The sequence below is a fragment of the Coenobita brevimanus genome, chromosome 43 (genome assembly GCF_032717465.1).
Source record: "Coenobita brevimanus isolate Jiangsu-jjx chromosome 43, ASM3271746v2, whole genome shotgun sequence".
In the NCBI taxonomy this organism is placed as follows: Eukaryota; Metazoa; Arthropoda; class Malacostraca; order Decapoda; family Coenobitidae; genus Coenobita; species Coenobita brevimanus.
The window spans coordinates 12,855,705-12,873,827 of record NC_136996.1 but is presented as its reverse complement, the minus strand read 5'-3'; the positions used below and the strand labels follow the sequence as shown (position 1 = coordinate 12,873,827).

Below are 18,123 nucleotides of genomic sequence, written 5' to 3'. Positions count from 1 at the left end.
TCTTCCATCGTAAACCCAGCCCCTCCAGGCCTTGGACGCAGGGACGCACTGCACATCCACCTAATCATTGTCATTTCTGTATGTCTGAGCCGGCGAATATCTTCCTCCTTCACTGCCCAGGTCTCACTACCATACAGCATTACACTCCTAACACATGCTGCATATAAAGACCCCTTAGCACATAGGGAGAGTCCTCTCAATGTCAGGAGAGGCAAAAGCTCCCTGAACTTCTTCCAACCACTTCTCACCCTAGCCACAGAGCTAGCTCTAGCCCCACCTCCAGCACACAGCATGTCTCCCAAATAACAAAACTCTTCCACACACTCAAGAGATTCAACAGCAAATTCAATCCTTTCACAGCTGACAATCTCCACCTGCTCACCCTGACACGCCATACACATAAAATCAGCATTATTTCGCAGTCTACCTCTGATACCACTACATCTCTTATGCACCCATTTATCACAAACACCGCACAAGATGGAATTACTTCCCACGCCCTTGTGGCAAACTGCAAAAGGCCACTCTCCCTCGTCTTTGACAGTACCGCCACCAACCCTAGATATCATCACTTATGTTTTATCTGCATTTACCCTTAAACCCTTGTGCCCCATACCATCTCTCCACTTCCTAAACCTTTCCTCCGCCTCCCTTTTGTTCTCTGCAATCAACACCAAATCATCAGCATACAACAACTCCTACTGGAGTCCATTTCTAAAGTCACTTGAAAGGGCTTCAAGTACCATGATAAACAACATGGGACTCAAGACTGACCCCTGGTGCACACCAACATTCACGGAAAACTCATCACTCAAATCTCCATTCACTCTTACCTGGGTGTGAACACCCACATACATAGCCAAAACCACCCTAACCAGCCACTCCTCCAAGCCAAGCTTTCTCATTGCCCACGTCACCACCTCTCTAGGGACTCTGTCAAAGGCCTTTTCCAAATCAACAAAAACAAAATAAAGATCCCTTCTCCTACCAATATATTTTTCCTGAAGCTGTCGAACAATGAATATGACATCAGTGGTCCCCTTACCTGGCATAAACCCAAACTGCATCTCATCAATATTCACTCTTTCTCTGATCATACCTTCTAAAACTGTCTCCATTACCTTCATTATCTGATCTAAAAGATTTATACCTCTATAATTTCCTCTTTCCAGGGCATCACCCTTCCCTTTATACACATTTACAATTACACTCTTCAGCCAGTCATCTGGGACAACACACTCATAAATGATCCTATTTATCAGGTCAGTGAATAAACTCACCCGTATATCGCCTGAGGCCTTCAACATTTCGGCAGTTAACCCAGACACACCTACTGCCTTACCCACCCTCATCCTGCCTATTGCCTCACTCACAGTAGCAGTATCAATCAATGGCCAAGGGCCAGACACTGGATCTGCTGGCTCCAAACCTTCCCTGTCCCATTCAAATTCCTCATTCAACAACCGGTTATTATGCTCTCTCCATGCATCTTCAATATCCTCACTGTTCACCTCTACCCTTCCTTCATCATTCTTCACACACTGCTCACTTATAATATCCCGATTATCCCTCTTCACTTGACCTGCCACCTTAAATATATTTTTCCTCTCCCCAAGATTTAGGTTATCAAGTAATAGTCTCTGTGACTCAGACTTTTGCCCTGTATACCTCTCTTCTAGCCCTATGCTTGGCAGCCAAATATTCTTCTTTGCTACCACCCTTCTTCCATTCCCGGAAAGGCCTTCTCTTCTCCTTAACTGCAGCTTCTACACCCTCATCCCACCACCAAGTTACTTTATGTCTTGGTGGTCCTCTTGTCCAACCGCATGTTACATCAGTAATTCTCAGGAAATAGTTCTTGAGGGCTCTGTACTGTTCATTAACGCTTCTGTCTACAACTCCCTGTTCAGCCACCACTCTCCTCAACTCGCTATAGAAGGCATCCCTTACTACTTGGTTTTTCAGCTTCCATATTTTCCTCCTAGGTACATAAGTCCACTTTTTCATCACTTGTTCTTTAACCCCTTAACCGCGGGGTGTCACTTTCGTGACGCTTGGGAGCAAGGGATGATACCGCGGGGCGTCACTTTTGTGATTCTGTTATTTTTAATTCACCTGGGCTTTCAAGTGGTGGCTTGTATCATCTACCAGTACTACCAATGTCCAACACTAGTCAGCACTCCTAGTCTCATCTGTTCTCCTATCCATTGTTGGCAATTTAGCCATTTCTCCCTGTTCTTGACTCCCCTCTCTACCCCCTCTCCATTACCCTATCCTCTCGCCTGCCCGGCCGTGCTACGCTAAGTAAATCTTCCCTGGAATTTTTCACTGATTTCATCCATTGAAATAAGCCCTATGCCCTATTCTTATACCAAATAATATATACAAGAAAGAAATAAGGTAAGTGAGAGTGCCATACACCAGGAATTGGCTAATTATCACCTGACAACACCTCACGTGCACTCGTTTGCTAATTTTCGCTGTTTATTTCCCCCTGAAATATGCCGTATAATCTATTTTAGTAATAAATATACATATAAGGTGGGAAGGGAGAAGCCTAAGTGATAATTACATTCACCTGGAACTACCTAATTTATAATGTATTGTCTAGATTTCCTGCCAATCATTTCACTGCTATATATTAGCTGCTGTCAAGAGGCTAACGTTGGCAGTAATGCATTTCCCTAGGTAGGCCACCACCCTGGCCCACCCTTATCAGTTCACTCTCATCTTCCAATGTGAAGGTATGTCTGTTTGCTCTTGCTAACTTCAGGCACTTTTCACCCCCATGCAAAGGGCCCTGTGACCTTTACCCCCTACTAAACCTCATGTGGAAAGAGGTAAAGGGCTGACAATTGATAAAAGAGTGACTACGATCTTTCTATTGAGTAAAACAGTGCAAGTGGAATTGTAAATAATGTGTAAACAGCAAGTGAAAGTAATGAATGTAAATATACGTGAACAATGGAAAATAGTTTTATAAGTTACTTCAAGTGACAGTGCATAACACAGTGTAAATAAAATAAAAATGTAAATAACGTAAATAAAATAGAGAACGTAAATAGAAATGTAAATGAGTAGTATTATAAGAATACGAGTATATACCCTAGGAGTAATGAAAGTGAAAGTTTCACTCTAGCATGTCTGAATACTGTGAGTTATGAGAGTGAAGATGAAAGTGACATTTACTCTCAATGCTATTATACAGGACGAGATAGTGAATGGTACGTATTTTACTGAAAGAAATTGAATCCCAGCAGTAACAATAAACTAATACTACTGAAGGAAACTTATGGATAAAGACTGTAGATATATATAAGTGTTATATAGTAATAGAAATATAAAGTGTGGGGGGTTTTATGAAAAATAAATGACAGAATACCAACAGCAAACTAACGCAAGTGGGAAGGTCATACGCGCTCGTAATTTTGATTGCTTTCACAATGGTTTTTATTTGGAGTATGGATCCCAAACTACTTGATAATCATAGAGTAGTGTCTATAGTGTTAATATCTGGCTGTGGTAATCATATTATGGGTTGTCGGGAAGTGTAAAGTGGAGACTTCGTTACCCAACTTCAGAGGTCTCCACAAGTCCTATGGTAATCGACGAAGGCTCAACAAACATCCCAGGAGAAAGCTGAAGGTATGTGCCATAAGCAAATGTAATTTTAATATGCTAGGACTAATAACTGATTTTTGGCAAATATTTTTTGAGAGTCTGTCGGAGCCCGAATAACCCCGTGAGAGACGCAAAACACTGGGAAACATGCCCGCAGTGTAAGGGTTATGCACTATATCACAAATCAAGAGTTTGTGCTGCTGCACACCCTCCTCACTTCCTATAACTTTAACATCCCTCACTAACCTCCTATTGGCCCTGCTAACCAGAAAATAATCTATCTGACTGCTATTTCCCCCAGACTCATACATAATTAACCTACTGTCTCTTTTCCTAAAATATGTGTTGCACACAATCGTGTCCGTTGCCTCCCCAAACTCGAGTATCCTTTCCCCTTCTGCATGCCTTAGACCATACGCACATCCCCCATGCACTCCTTCATAACCTTGTGCTGCTTCACCTACATGACCATTTAAATCCCCTCCCAAAATCAATATCGTATCATCCCGCATACCACCCAATATACGTATTAGAATTGAATTTGGGAAATATTTAGCAGTGTACAGGGTACTTACAGCATGTCTGTGGCCACCTCCTCTTAGGCTCTGGCAGTAGTGAAAATGCTCTTGAAGCACGTACAGTAATCCAGTGTTGTGCTACACTTATTTCTTTGCACTGTGAGTTATAATTGTTTAACACTGCACATTCTGTTCTTAATTGCTCCATGCCAGTTTCAACCACCACTTTGCACTCCACACTTAATCCTTTGCACTCTAAATTCTAATTTCTTAACACTGCACAACACTGTAAATTCCCATGTGGTCTAGTGGCAAGGTATTGCAGTTTTTTCACTGTTTATTCACAAAAACAAGCACGTGCGGCATCCATTGCAATGAACATCTACTCTCGACGGTGGTTAGGCGGTTACTGAGGAGGGGGGAGGAAGGAATGGGTGAAGGGCCTGCGCATAAACAACAGCTGTTTGGTGCTGCTTGACAATTTCAAATTACTGGTGGGAAAAAATTCAGAGTTGGGGTGGATTTTTTCTTTTTTTGGCCATTTTTGGGTTCTGAAGGTCCAGGCCCACAATGTCCAGTAAGTGGGGAGTCCAGATAGTGCAGGGATTACTATATATATATATATATATATATATACATCCATCCATCCATCATCCAATTCTGCATTGTCCCATGAGAAGCGTAGAAGCCCGGGGCTAGGCAATTTGGTCCTGACGTTTAAGATGAGAGTGACTAGCCTCACTCATCCCTGAGTGGCATTACATGAGCAATAACCCCAACCATCCCTTGGATATAAACCTTCACTGGCTCAATCTGATTGGAGTGCTGTAATTACCGACTAAACCACCAGGTGCCATAATTTGGTTATATGGTTACCACCCAGCATAGTAAATGGTTTCCTGGTGTACAGGAAACCATTAGGCTAGTCACTTAGTGTAGAGTCACCCATAGGCAGAAGGAAGAGGAAAGAATGAAAGAAAGACAGACAAATATATACCTGTATATATATATATATATATATATATATATATATATATATATATATATATATATATAGTAATCACTCCAATATCCGAAGTAATAGAGCCATAGGTAGGTCTGGATATTGGTTCTGTCCGGATATTGGGCCCCAGCTTATGGACTTGTACTTATGGACCCTAACTCAGAGAAACACCTATACAACTCCCTCTGGACATGCATAGCACCTATTTAAGACCCAAATCACACCAATAAGGCACATAAATGACTGAAATTAATGCAAAAGAAACATAAAATGAGGATTTAGAAGTAGGTTCATACAATAATAAACATTCTGGTGACTGGCTCCTGGACTGGTACTTATGGACCCTAACCTAGCCTAACTCAGAAAAACACCTTCCTACTGCACATGCATAGCTCCTAACACCCTATTCACACCAATAAAGGACATTAAAGAGTGAAATGAGGTAAGTATAGTATGGAAAAAAGTACAGTATGAAACATTCTTATGTCTGGATAGTGGGGATGTTCGGATATTGGGCGTCCGGATATTAGAGTGATTACTGTATATATGTATATAGTCAATCCTCGTAAATCGCTTGGTCATAAATCACGGCTAAGTGGCTGTCAGACTGCCGGCACCCTTAAATCACTGTTCTATCTATCTATCTATTGCCAGACGCCTCAATCCCGTTTGGGGTGGCCACAAACAAATCGCCTCCAAGTCGCCCTGTCCCCCGCCATTTCACCACCCTGCTCCCAACTCACACCCCCCTCTCTCATATACCTCTCCACCCCATCCCTCCATCTCATCCTCGGTCTCCCCCTCCCTCTTCCACCCTCCACCTCACTCACATACACTCTCTTCGTCAGTCTTTCACCCTCCATCCTCTCCACATGGCCAAACCACCTCAGTGTGTTCCTCACAACGCTCCCTATCACATCCACATCAACACCACAACGCTCCTTTATATCCTCATTCGTCAGCCTGTCTCTCCACGTGACTCCACAAGCTCCTCTTAAATAACTCATTTCCACTGCTCTCACTCTTGACTTGTGTCCTTCCAACAACGTCCAAGCTTCACTTCCGTACGTTAGAGTTGGTATCACAATGCTGTCATGTAGTAACTTTTTTACTTCCATGCTCACTTCCCTGTTTTCTATCACTGCTTTCAAGGAACCAGCAACCTTTCTTCCCTGCTGTACCCTTTCAAGCACTTCACCCTCCAAACCTCCATCCTTACTCATCACACTACCCAAATACTTAAACGTACTCACATTTTCCAATTCCTCACCATCCAACCTCGCTATACATTCACTGACTTCACCTCTCTCAAAGACCATCAATTTACTCTTCCCTACATTCACCTTTAGGTTCATTTTCTTACACACTCTCTCAAACTCATCCACCAAGCCTTGCAGCTCCCCTTCATCTTCACTCAACAACACAGTATCATCTGCAAACAACAGTACAGGGAGTTTCCAAACACTATCCTCTCTCACCAGGGCCACTCCAACATCCACTACCCTACCTTGTACCTCTTTATTACCCCATCCATGTACAGATTGAACAACCATGGAGACATGACACATCCCTGTTTCAAACCAACTTTCAAAGAGAAAAATTCACTTAGTTCACCATCCACACGCACTGCAGCCTTAGCACCATCATACATACTCTTCACAGCATTCAACAACTTCCCATCTACTCCATATATTCTTAACACTTTCCACAATCCTTGTCTATCCACCCTGTCATATGCTTTCTCCAAATCCATGAAAGCCGCATACAACTTCTTTCCCTTCTCTAGAAACTTTTCCACTAAAGATCTAAGAATGAATATCTGATCTACACAACCTCTTCCCTTCCTAAAGCCTCCCTGTTCTTCTCCAACTAATTTCTCTGTTCTTTCTCTAACTCTGTCTATAAGTATCCTACCATACACTTTTCCTATTATACTAAGAAGACAAATGCCCCTATGATTACCACACACTTCTTTTTCCCCTTTTCCTTTGTACAAGGGAATAATTATACCTGACTTCCAATCCTCCGGGACTCTACCTTCCTCCCAGGCCAATCTGCACATCTTCCACATCCATTCTACTACTATCTCTCCCCCATGCTTCAGCATCTCACCACACACTCCATCAATTCCTGGGGCTTTCCCGATTTAACTTTCTTCATTGCTTCCACAACCTCTATCCTACTGATTTCTACCTGTCTTCTCACCTCCTCCTTCTCCCAGCCATTCCCCAGCCACTTATACTCGCATTACTTCCATCCTCTACGTTCAACAATTCCTTAAAGTGTTCTCTCCATCTGCTCACTTTTTCTCCCTTCTCCACTAGTAATCTACCATGTTTATCTTTCACTCCCCTGCTAACTTCACTTCCACCCTGTCTTACTCTTTTCACTTCTCTCCAGAACATTTTCTTACAGTCCCTCCACTTTACACTCAAATTCCTTCCAAATTCCTGATCCACTCTCTTCTTACTCTCTCTTACTAATCTTTTCACCTCTCTCTTCCTTTCCACATATAACTCTCTCTTCTGCCTCTCAACTTCTTCCACGCCCCTATTTCTCATCCATTCATTGTATGCTTTCTTCTTTGTGCCACAGCCTGTTTCACCTCTTCAGTCCACCACGCTGTTCCTTGCACCCCCCTCCGTCTTCTCTTCCTTCCACACACCACATCACATGCTGCACATATTTCTTCTGTAAATATCTTACACACACCTTCCACGTCTCCCATCTGCTCCAATTCATATTTGCCCAATCGTTCCTCCACTTCTCTCTTATACTCTGCCTTTTTCTCATCCTCTTGTAACCTTTCCACTCTCCTTGCAACTACTCCTTCCTCTCGTGCCTTTTCCCTTCTTCTATTCCTCCATCTTACTTGCATCCTAATTCTGGCCACCACCAAGTAGTGGTCAGAAAGGCCACTCCCCCAACCTCTATAAACTCTTGCATCCAATATACATCTTCGCATCCTTTCATCCACACACACATAATCAATCATTGCCTTCCTTTCATTCAGTTCACCACCCACCCTTCTCATCACTCGCCATGTATACCTGTGGATCATTTTATGCCTGAAGAGGGTATTGGCTATTACCAACCCCCTCCCAGCACAGATGTCCACTAATGCACTCCCATTCTCATCTATCTCAGCAGGCACACCCCACTCACCAACTATTCCATCCACCTTCACATTACCAACTTTACCATTCATATCACCGATCAAAAACACTCTCTCATTCCTTCCAAACTTTTCCATGCACACTTCCACATTTGTCCAGAACTCTTCTCTCACTCTTCTAGCACGATCTTGCGTTGGCGCATACACACACACAATCGCCCACATTTGTATTCCAACTTTCAACTTTACCCACACAATCCTTGACCCAACTGATCCATACTGTCTTATGCTCTTCTTCCATCTTTTACTCACAACTATACACACTCCTTCCTTTGCCCTCTCATTCTCATCTACTCCCTTTTGCATATACCCCATCCATACTCCCATTCTCTCACACTTTCTCCTCTCCATTTTGTTTCAGTTATTCCACATACATCCACTTTCGCATCCTCAAGCACCTGGACAATCTCTCTCTCTTTCACCTCATCATTCGCTCCTCTTACATTCCATGTACACATTACCAAGTCCTTTGTCCGGTCTTGGGTCGTCAACGTTTGGTCAGTCCTTGTCCGAGGCTTCTTGTTTGTTTTTTTAGTTAGTTGTTTTCCGGGGAGGGGCACTAACCCTCCGCCAACCCTTTTAGTCGCCTTTTACGACAAGCAGGGATACTGGGGGAGTATTCTTGAAAACCCCCCTACCCCCAGGGGTCACAAAAATCGCGGACCTAGGCACTCATAGTGGGCCTTTTCCAAGGAGAATCGTAAACCGCAGCATTCAAATTGAAAATTGCGACCCAACAACCAATCACCATGCATCCCTGGTGGCAAGTGTGCATACTATTGCTGCCACGTTGTTGTTGTTCTTCCCGCCAGTCCGCACACTACCAACCATCGCTGTGGAGTACGAAAGCTGCCTGCCTTTTTCTGTGCACCTTCCCCCCCCACCTCCTACCTTCCATGGCCCCTCCTGAACCCCCGATGAAGCGCTCTAAGCAAGATGGTGTCAAGAAGCTGCCGCCGTTGTTGTACAGTCAATGTTTGGAGCTCATTCGTCGTGTTGAGAAGGGAGGCTCATTCGTCATGTTGAGACTTTGAGGGCTTTCTGAGGGAGGCAGAGGAGCTGGAGAAGGGAGAACAGCATGAGGGAGCACCTCCACCTCATGCTGAGAGGTTCTAAGTTCTTCCCAACACCACCCCACTCCATTCACTTAAAGCAATATCATCATAGGATTAAGGTGAGATCCATTAACATTGCTTATTTCTATTAAACACATGCACTGAATATTCCTAAATTTGTATGTTTGTGTTTGATGGTGCCTAGATAGGTGTAGGTAGGGTGCTGTGGGGGGTGGTTGGCCAAAGTCCAGACCCAAATTCATTTTTCACATAAGAGTTATTATTTATAAACCACGAAATTTGTAAATCACGGCAGTGGTCCAGACCCAGATTGATGCAATTTACGAGGATTGAGTGTGTATATATACAGTAGAACCTCTTTGATCCGGATGTCTGTTAATTTGGACAAAATTTAAGAATAATAAGCTCCAAAAATATGTTGAAAGTAATTCTAAAGTCATTTTCAGTATCAGCGCGGAAAGCGATCGTCATTCGTTTAGTCTCGTATCACGCTAGGTCGCAACATGGGCGCCTGTTTTTAACACACGCTAGCATTCGTTCCATTAACTAGTTCACCAACCATTTATATTTTTACGCTGTATTTCAAAAGTTAATCCTCCTTACCATGCCCCTTAATGCAAGTGTAGCTTCTGCAATGAATAAAGGTGTTAAAAGGAGGAGTTTCCTTACTCAAAAATGGGTCAGAATATTCTGCAGTGTTTAATGATTACTGTAGGTTATTTTTTGTACTTAAATGTGCTTTACTTGTACATCAAACATTAGCTTCTTGCCCATATGGGCGTTATCAGTATGCCAAAGATGACAATGTATTTTTTTCCTACATAAGTTTTATTTTTATTCCAAATAAAAGGGTTAATTAACCCCTAATGCGTGGCCATGAACAGTCGACCCCCCCCGGGTGGCGGGGTTGTTTCGCGGTCTGAGTACCTGTAGGAAAATATTAGCCAAAAATCAGAGATTAACCCTAGAACATTATACTTGGTATTGCAGATAGTACTTACATTCAGCTTTCTCCAGAGACAGGTGTTGAGCCTTCATGGACTACCCAAGCACTTGTGGAGACTTGGGTAACCAAATCTTCACTTTCACGCCTCCAACAACCCGGTTTCCCCTCTACCACAGCCTCATTCTGTCACAGTAAACTTTATACTACAACGTACAGGTAGTTTGGAATCCGTATTTGTACAATAAGCACTGAAAATAAGGCTAAAATCAATGGAGCGTACGGCCGACATGCAGCGCGGCACTCAACAAACATTTCCATTTTCACAGCTAAAAACATGTATACTACATTATTTTCAATCATATTACTTCCCAAAAGATCACCGCGGCGCGCTTTTTATTCTGCCGTACGCCCGTCACTTTATTCTCGTTCCTGTCGGCCGCTCGCACTGACTCGGAAGAGCTAGAACTCGCCATAATGTCACTTTGAAAGCCTGCGGTAAACTGACGCTAAACAGGGGCAAACCGTGCGAAAAAAAGCTAGTGTTACAACTGGGGAAACAAGGGTTTCCTATTAGCATAAACTGCTTGCGAGAGGAGAGCGCAGATTTACAGTTCTGAGCAGTCAGAGCGCTGCCATGTATCACAGCCAGGCTGGCCGGGCCGTGGGGGGTGGGGGGAACGCGATACTTGGCAACAACGGAGGTCAGTAGTACAAAGGTAAAGTATGCTAATTGTAGCTAAAGGGTGGTGGTACTGATAGACAATACCGGCTGGAACATCCTTGCCCCCGTTTATTCAAAATTACCTTGAATTGCAAACGCGACGCTCCGCCGTTATGTCCTTTTTGGCGAGCATCACAAACGCGACGATCCACATTTAAGGGGTTAATTAATTTATTTTTTTGCCTACACAGGCCATAGTCACTTACTACAATTTAAAATGTAGGCTAGTTTCTTGTCATGGCCTTACCTGTAAATTATGCAATACAAAACTATTGTACATGATTAGTTTGGTTATTTTAGTATCCTTTCATCTTTTGCAGTTACGTAGGGTTGACATATGCCACATATGTTAATAATTAACAAACATACCATATGTAGATAGTTTTTGGTATGAACTGGAGATTACCCTGATGGTCCGGACAATGTGCTAATTCGGACAACCCTTCCCCCCATATAGTCCGAATGAGACAGGTTCTACTGTATATATATATATATATATATATATATATATATATACTGTGATCCCTCCAATATCCGATGTAATAGAACCAAAGGCATGTCCGGATAGTGATCCTATGCGGATATTGGGCCCCAGCCTCCTGGACTTGTACTTATGGACCCGAACTCAGAAAAACACCTATACAACTCCCTCTGGACATGCATAGCACCTATTTAAGACCCAGATCACACCAATAAGGGACATAAAAGACTGAAATGCAAAAGAACCATAAAATGAGGTTTTAGAGGTGAGTTTATACAATATTAAACATTCTGGGTACGTACAAGTCCCTGGCTCCTGGAGTGGTAGTTATGGACCCTAACCTAGCCTAACTCAGAAAAACACCTCCCTACTGCACGTGCATAGCACGTAAGGCACTATTCACTCCAGTAAGGGACATGAAAGAGTGAAATGAGGTGCTAGATGTAAGTATGGAAAATACAGTACAGTACAATATGAAACATTCTGGGTACTTACAACAAGTCCCTGGCCATCTCGATGAATAACCCACCTCCTCTCAGACTCTGACAGTAAGAAGGAGTTCCTGAAGCACTTGCAGTACACTGTTAATGAAGTCTTGCACAGAACTTAGTCATTTGCACTCAGAATTCCATTCTCATAACACTGCGCATTCTTGTCTTACTTGCGCTCCATTGTACCTTAATGAAATAAGTGTTGCACTCTGCACTTTAAGTCTTTCCACTTTTAAAACCATTTTCTAAACAAAACACACTCAAATTAATTTACGTTACATTGACAGTCCATTAACTCTTTGTCTTTTCACTCAGAACTCAAATTCCTTAGCACTATGCACTGTTTTTTTTTCACTGCACAACACTGTAAAGTCCCGTGTGGTCTAGTGGAGAAGTTCTAGGCATTTAATCACTGTCAGAGTCTGAGAGTAGCACATGCAGGTGACCTAGGGGTGCGTCGCTAGGTCCTAGTGATGGCGTACCCACTGCAGACGACTCTAAAGAGAGGCGCAAACTCACGTCGAGTGGTGACTCCACCGTGCCTGATGTGCTGGGCTGTGGCTCGGAGCATGAGGGCCTGTCTTGGGGAGGCAATGGAGTGGAGCCAGGGCTGGGCACAGCGGGAGTCACGGATCTGAAAAAGCTGTCAATCGTTGATTGACGCAAGAAACGGCGATTTTGACAATTATTGATGCGCTGCCTGAAAGCGACCACTTCCTCCACAAGTCCCAAGGGCCCCATCTCCCTGTCGCAGTCCGGGTGCTCCAGGTAGTCGAGAACGAACTCTAGGTGGTCCCGGAGTGCACTAAGCTTGGGGATGGCTGGAGTAGTGTCACGCTGAGAGGAGTCCGCATCATCATCGCTGTCCTCGGCGGAATCTTCAAGCTGGGTACTGACACCTGCAACTGAAGATGCGATCTCGATATCAGACATGGTCTGATACCCAGGATCGCCCTCGTCGTCATCCAACCACTCATGCACTTCGTCTACGTCAACATCGTCTCCATGCGCATGTAGATGTGCATGGAAGTCATCCACATCGAAACCTAGTAAATCGTGCTCCACATCCGTTCCGAGAAGCAGACGAGACCAACCATTTTCTAGAGTCTTGACAGGGATTTCCATCCATGCACTGGCCCAGTTGTAGATGGCAGACTTGATGTTGTAACGGCGTATGTTTTCCAAAGTCCGCTGGCCTCGCGTGTCCCATCCCTCCCTGCACTCGTCCTCGTCCTCGAGAACAACCATCACCTCATCCAGAAACTTCCTTCGGTACAGCCTCTTCGTTGCCACGATCACTCCTTGGTCCATTGGTTGGATGAGAGCAGTAGTATTAGGTGGCAGAAACATGCACCTAATGCGCCCATTCTCAGCCACCAACTCCTTGTCGCACAGGTGGGCAGGTGCATTGTCGAGGAGAAGGAGGGCCTTTACCTGGTCGAGTGGGATTCCCAGTTTCTCCGTCTGGTAATGGATGACCTCCTTGACGAAACGGTGGTGGAACTAGTCTTTGAAGATGTAGGCTGTGCACCATGCCTTCAAGGAATGGTACCAGATGACAGGAAGGACATCCATCACCCCACAAAGACACCGAGGCTGCTTTGCATGGCCAACAATAATGGGCTTGAGCAGGTGCATGCCTTTAGCATTGGCACAACACAAAGCAGATATCCGTTGCTTACAAAGGTTGCGGCCAGGTACACGCTTCTCCATCTCCTCGGCTAGAGTGTTCGTAGGCAACGAGCGATAGAATAAGCCAGTTTCGTCAGCATTGTAGACTTGACCGAGAGTGAGGCCCTCCCTGTCGATCAAGCACTTCACCTTGTACTGAAACTTGTCTACTCCATCCTCGTTGGTGTCCAAAGCTTCGCCATGAGACTTACGGTTGGTAAGGCCACGTCGTAACTTGAACGCGAAGAGCCAACCTTCGGATGCCTTGAAGTCTAGGGCGTCGTGAAGCCTTGTGAACTTCTCAGCAGCAGCCTTCAATTCCATGCCACGCATCACCACACCAGCAACACGTTGCTGTCGATACCAAATCAACGTGGAGCGGTCGACTTCTTTATACTTGTGAGTATACATCACCTTCCTCTCCACGTTGCGTTTGCTTTTCGACGAGAAGTCAGCCATGTACTGCATGAGTTTGTCTTGGGATCTCTTGATATCAAACAAAGTAGATCAGGCCAGGTTGAATTCACGGAGGATACATGAGGTAGACCATCCCGCATCCACCTTGTCTAATATCTCCCTCTTCTTCTCCAGAGTCAAAACCACTCTTCCTCTTCTCAGGCGGCAGGCCATCATCACACACACATAGGAGAGGCACGAAAGCAGCAGGAGAGCCTGCAGCAGGTAAGGCACCACCACAAAAGTGAGCATGTGGGCAGCCATGACGACGAGCGTGCACACACAACAAGAGACGGGCGGTAAGTGGGGAGGATGCAGGGATGCTCTAGCGGACGTCATCGGAACAACGCACCAGAACACAGCTGGCCCGCGCCGTGCACGCCAGCTTCAAATTACGGGAGGGAGAAAGTTGGATTTTTAAAAAAAATTTGCGGTTTTTGGCCCATTTTGGGAATGTCGAATCCCGGGATGAAAATGTCCAGTTATTGGGGATGTCCAGATAATGGGCGTCTGGATATTGGAGGGATTACGTATATAAATTTTTATATATATATATAAAATTATCATCATCATCATCATCAGCCGTTTGAGTATCCACTGCAGGACCGGCCTATCCCGACCGAAGTCAGGACAGTGCAGCCACTGTATCTCTACCAAGTGGCTTAGGCTGTTTAGTAGAGATTGTATGTAGTGTGAGAAGTGCTTGTAAGTATAATTGTAGTGTTGGAGTGGCTTTGGATGAGTGTATAGTCTGTGAACCAAGTGTAATCGACTCGCGCAAGCCGACTGGGTGCAAGCATACTTTACAGTAAGCGACACTGGTTCAACCACAGCACCCCTTGTGTCCGCCAATGCAGTACGTGGCCGGGTGAACACTCTCAAAGTTTATTACCCTGGTGGAGCGCGAACCCTGGTCCACCCGTGTACAAAACGCACACTCTACCACTGTACCACAGAGGCTCCATATATATATATATATATATATATATATATATATAATAATAATAATAATAATAATAATACTGCACTGTACACTGATAAACATGTCTTTTATTTACCCTGTTGTGGTGAACATAGCTGAAGTGGTCAGGCAGTCTGGACTGCTTCTGGCCTTATCGAACTTTTTCCAATATATAGGAATTTAGTCTGGTAGCTCCTTGAGTCCAATAAAAGCGAATTCTGATCTATTGAAGTCCGTTATATTGAGGTTTTACTGTATGCTTTCTTTTTTTGTGCCACAACCCGTCTCACCTCTTCGTTCCATTCCATTCCTTGCATAAGAAGATAAACTGGTTTGAATTGGTAAGGTCTTTCTGCTGAAAGTTGAACGTACATTTAGCGCCCATTCTTTTGTATGTTTTTGTGTGTACTGTATATGTGAAAGAGCGAGTATTGATGCAAACAGTATTGTATTCCATTAATCCCTTGATAACCCCCGGCACTGAACAACCTACCTTACATTACCAATGTCCGTGACTTCGAGTTAGCGCTAGCTACAAAAAACTGAACAATTATGGGAACGGAACAAAGGTCACTGGAATGTTTACACAACACTATGGTACCATCCCAAGCAATGAAGCAGTCACTTAATGTCAGATGTTTTCATCCAAATGGCACATTCACCGTAATTTTATGAATTCTTCCGTGAATCAGCAAATCACAGGATGGGTTTAGGAGGCTTAATAGCACATTGTTAGGTGCACCAGATGATTCTCTTCACATCTGTTCGAAAAATAAATTGATTGTGGAACTCGTTAAAAAATTGTTTTGGGGCTGGCCAGGGGTGCATGCAAATTTCTGAACCCACAGTCATTGAGGGGTTAAGCTGTTGTCATATCTAGGTTTGTTTGTTTCCCACGCAATGGAAGAAACTTACTCTAAGTACACAAAGATGGATTTTGTTTCCCAGTTTCCCAGCTGTAGGTTAGGTTTGGTTTGGTTAAATTATTAGGTACAGTTAACCTAGGTTAGGTTAGGTTTGGTTAAACACTTAGGACAGTCTCTTCTGCCATTCCACTGACAAATCAAACAAGAGTTGTCACAGCCAAAGAGCTAAAAACAGCAGGAAAACAGATTTAACAAGAAATGTTTATTTATGGTTGATGCATTACAATATCAGTGGTTCATAGGCTACACAATTCCTGGTAATGTCATAATCAGGAAGGCGTTGAGAATTAGTGAGAGGGTTTGGAATGTTTTTCATTCATTCATTCATTGCCAGACGCCATGTATCCCAAACGGGGCAGCCAACGGCTTAGAGTTAATTGTTTTACAGGGAGGGGCACTAATCCTCCACCAACCCCACTTGACAAGTAGGGATGCCAACAGCATCTGGTGTTCCCAGGCGGTCACCCATCCAAGAACTAACCAGACCCAACGTTGCTTAACTTCGCTGATCGGACGGGAAGCGGTGTACTCAACGTGGTATGGCCGTTGGCTACCCTTGCTAATATTGGGCATTACTGAACTATAAGATACTGTACAGTAGTGTAATTAATACAATACTATATGTGAATCTGAGAAATATAGAAATCAGTGAACATATAGAAGTGTAATGACACAGTAGGCCTTCAAGTCACAGACAGCACTTCCTGGCCTGCTGAGATGATTCGGAATATCTGCTGAACAATCAGAGACTTACATAAATGGGACTATTTCTCAAAACTGCCGAAATATTAGATTACTGAATAATCAGCTGCCGAAAAATTAGCTTTTACTGTATATAATCATTATATACAGTACAGTAGACCCTCGCTATAGTTGACATCTTTGACTCGCAGTTATGTTGGAATGTGCGTTTTTCTTCCCTCAGGTCTTCTACTCTTAATCTTCGTTGTTTGCTGCAAACGCTGTCTCATCCTTCATGGGGTGCTGATCATGCCACACTTCTTCAAGTTCAGTCAGTTCTTATTCTGTCTAAACTCGATTATGGTTGCAAGGTCCGTTCTGCCTCCACTCGCACTCTTTCAAAACTAGATTCACTTCACCATACAGATCTTCGTTTAGCTGTTGGTGCTTTTCAGTCAACTCCTGCTGCAAGTCTTTGTGTTTACTCATGCACTTCCCCTTCTCTTATCATTGTTCTCTTCTCACTATTAGGCCCTGTACATGTCTCCTTCAGTTTCTATCTATAAGCTATTCCATCTTCCCAGCCTTCTCTAATGTTCTTTTCACTCAGTCTTCCATCTCCTTCCATTCCCCCTTTGGGTCCCCACTCTTCTTAAGTCTGTTGATTACACTTTTCCTCTTATTCTTCTGCTTTGTCCAGTGTCTTTCTCATTTCGGCTTCTGCCTCCTGTTGTTGTCTGCCCTTCGTTTCTCCCTGGTTCTATGTCTCTTCTTTCCCCAAATACTCTTCACCCCCATTTTCTCAAAAATATGTCCTGTTATCCCCCTGCTTGATAATCTTTATTGACAGCTCCAAATTTTGCCATGGTATTGGCTTTGCTCTTGTTTTCCTTGGTCCTCCTTCCAAAGTACTGTACTCTTCAATTTGTTGCAGATATTCTCACTACAGAACTGCATGCTATTCTCTTTGAAGTTTCTTCCTAGGTTCACTTCCTCTGTCTTTGTTATCTTCTCCGATTCTGTCAGTGCGCATACTGTACTTTCTTACACACCTTGTTGCCTTCTCATCCTCTGATCACCCAAATTCAGAAACCAGTTTCATTCTGCAGGCTTCCTAGCCCTATCAGAATTACTGGTAATGAACAAGCTGACTCCCTGGCATGTTCTGCTATTCTCACCTCTAGCTTCTCCCTCTGCCCCATTTGCACTCTTGTTTGTTTTCCTTTACTAACCCATCACTTCTGTGAATATTGGCAGTTCTCATGGGACCTGCAGGTTAACAACAAACTTCATGGTGTTTAACCCTCAGTTCTTCCCTGGCACACATCAGTCCAACTCAATCGTCAGTGGGATACTATCCTTCCATGTCTTATTTTAGGTCACACTCACCTCACTG

General features: G+C 43.8%; 1 non-coding gene across 1 annotated transcript; it reads right to left on the bottom strand.

Moving 5' to 3' along the window:
- Window positions 1-16,478: 16,478 nt before the first annotated feature.
- On the bottom strand, window positions 16,479-16,597 carry LOC145397947 (5S ribosomal RNA). The gene has a single exon (XR_013897065.1). It is a non-coding gene; the product is annotated as a 5S ribosomal RNA (ribosomal RNA).
- Between the last annotated feature and the right edge of the window lie 1,526 nt (window positions 16,598-18,123).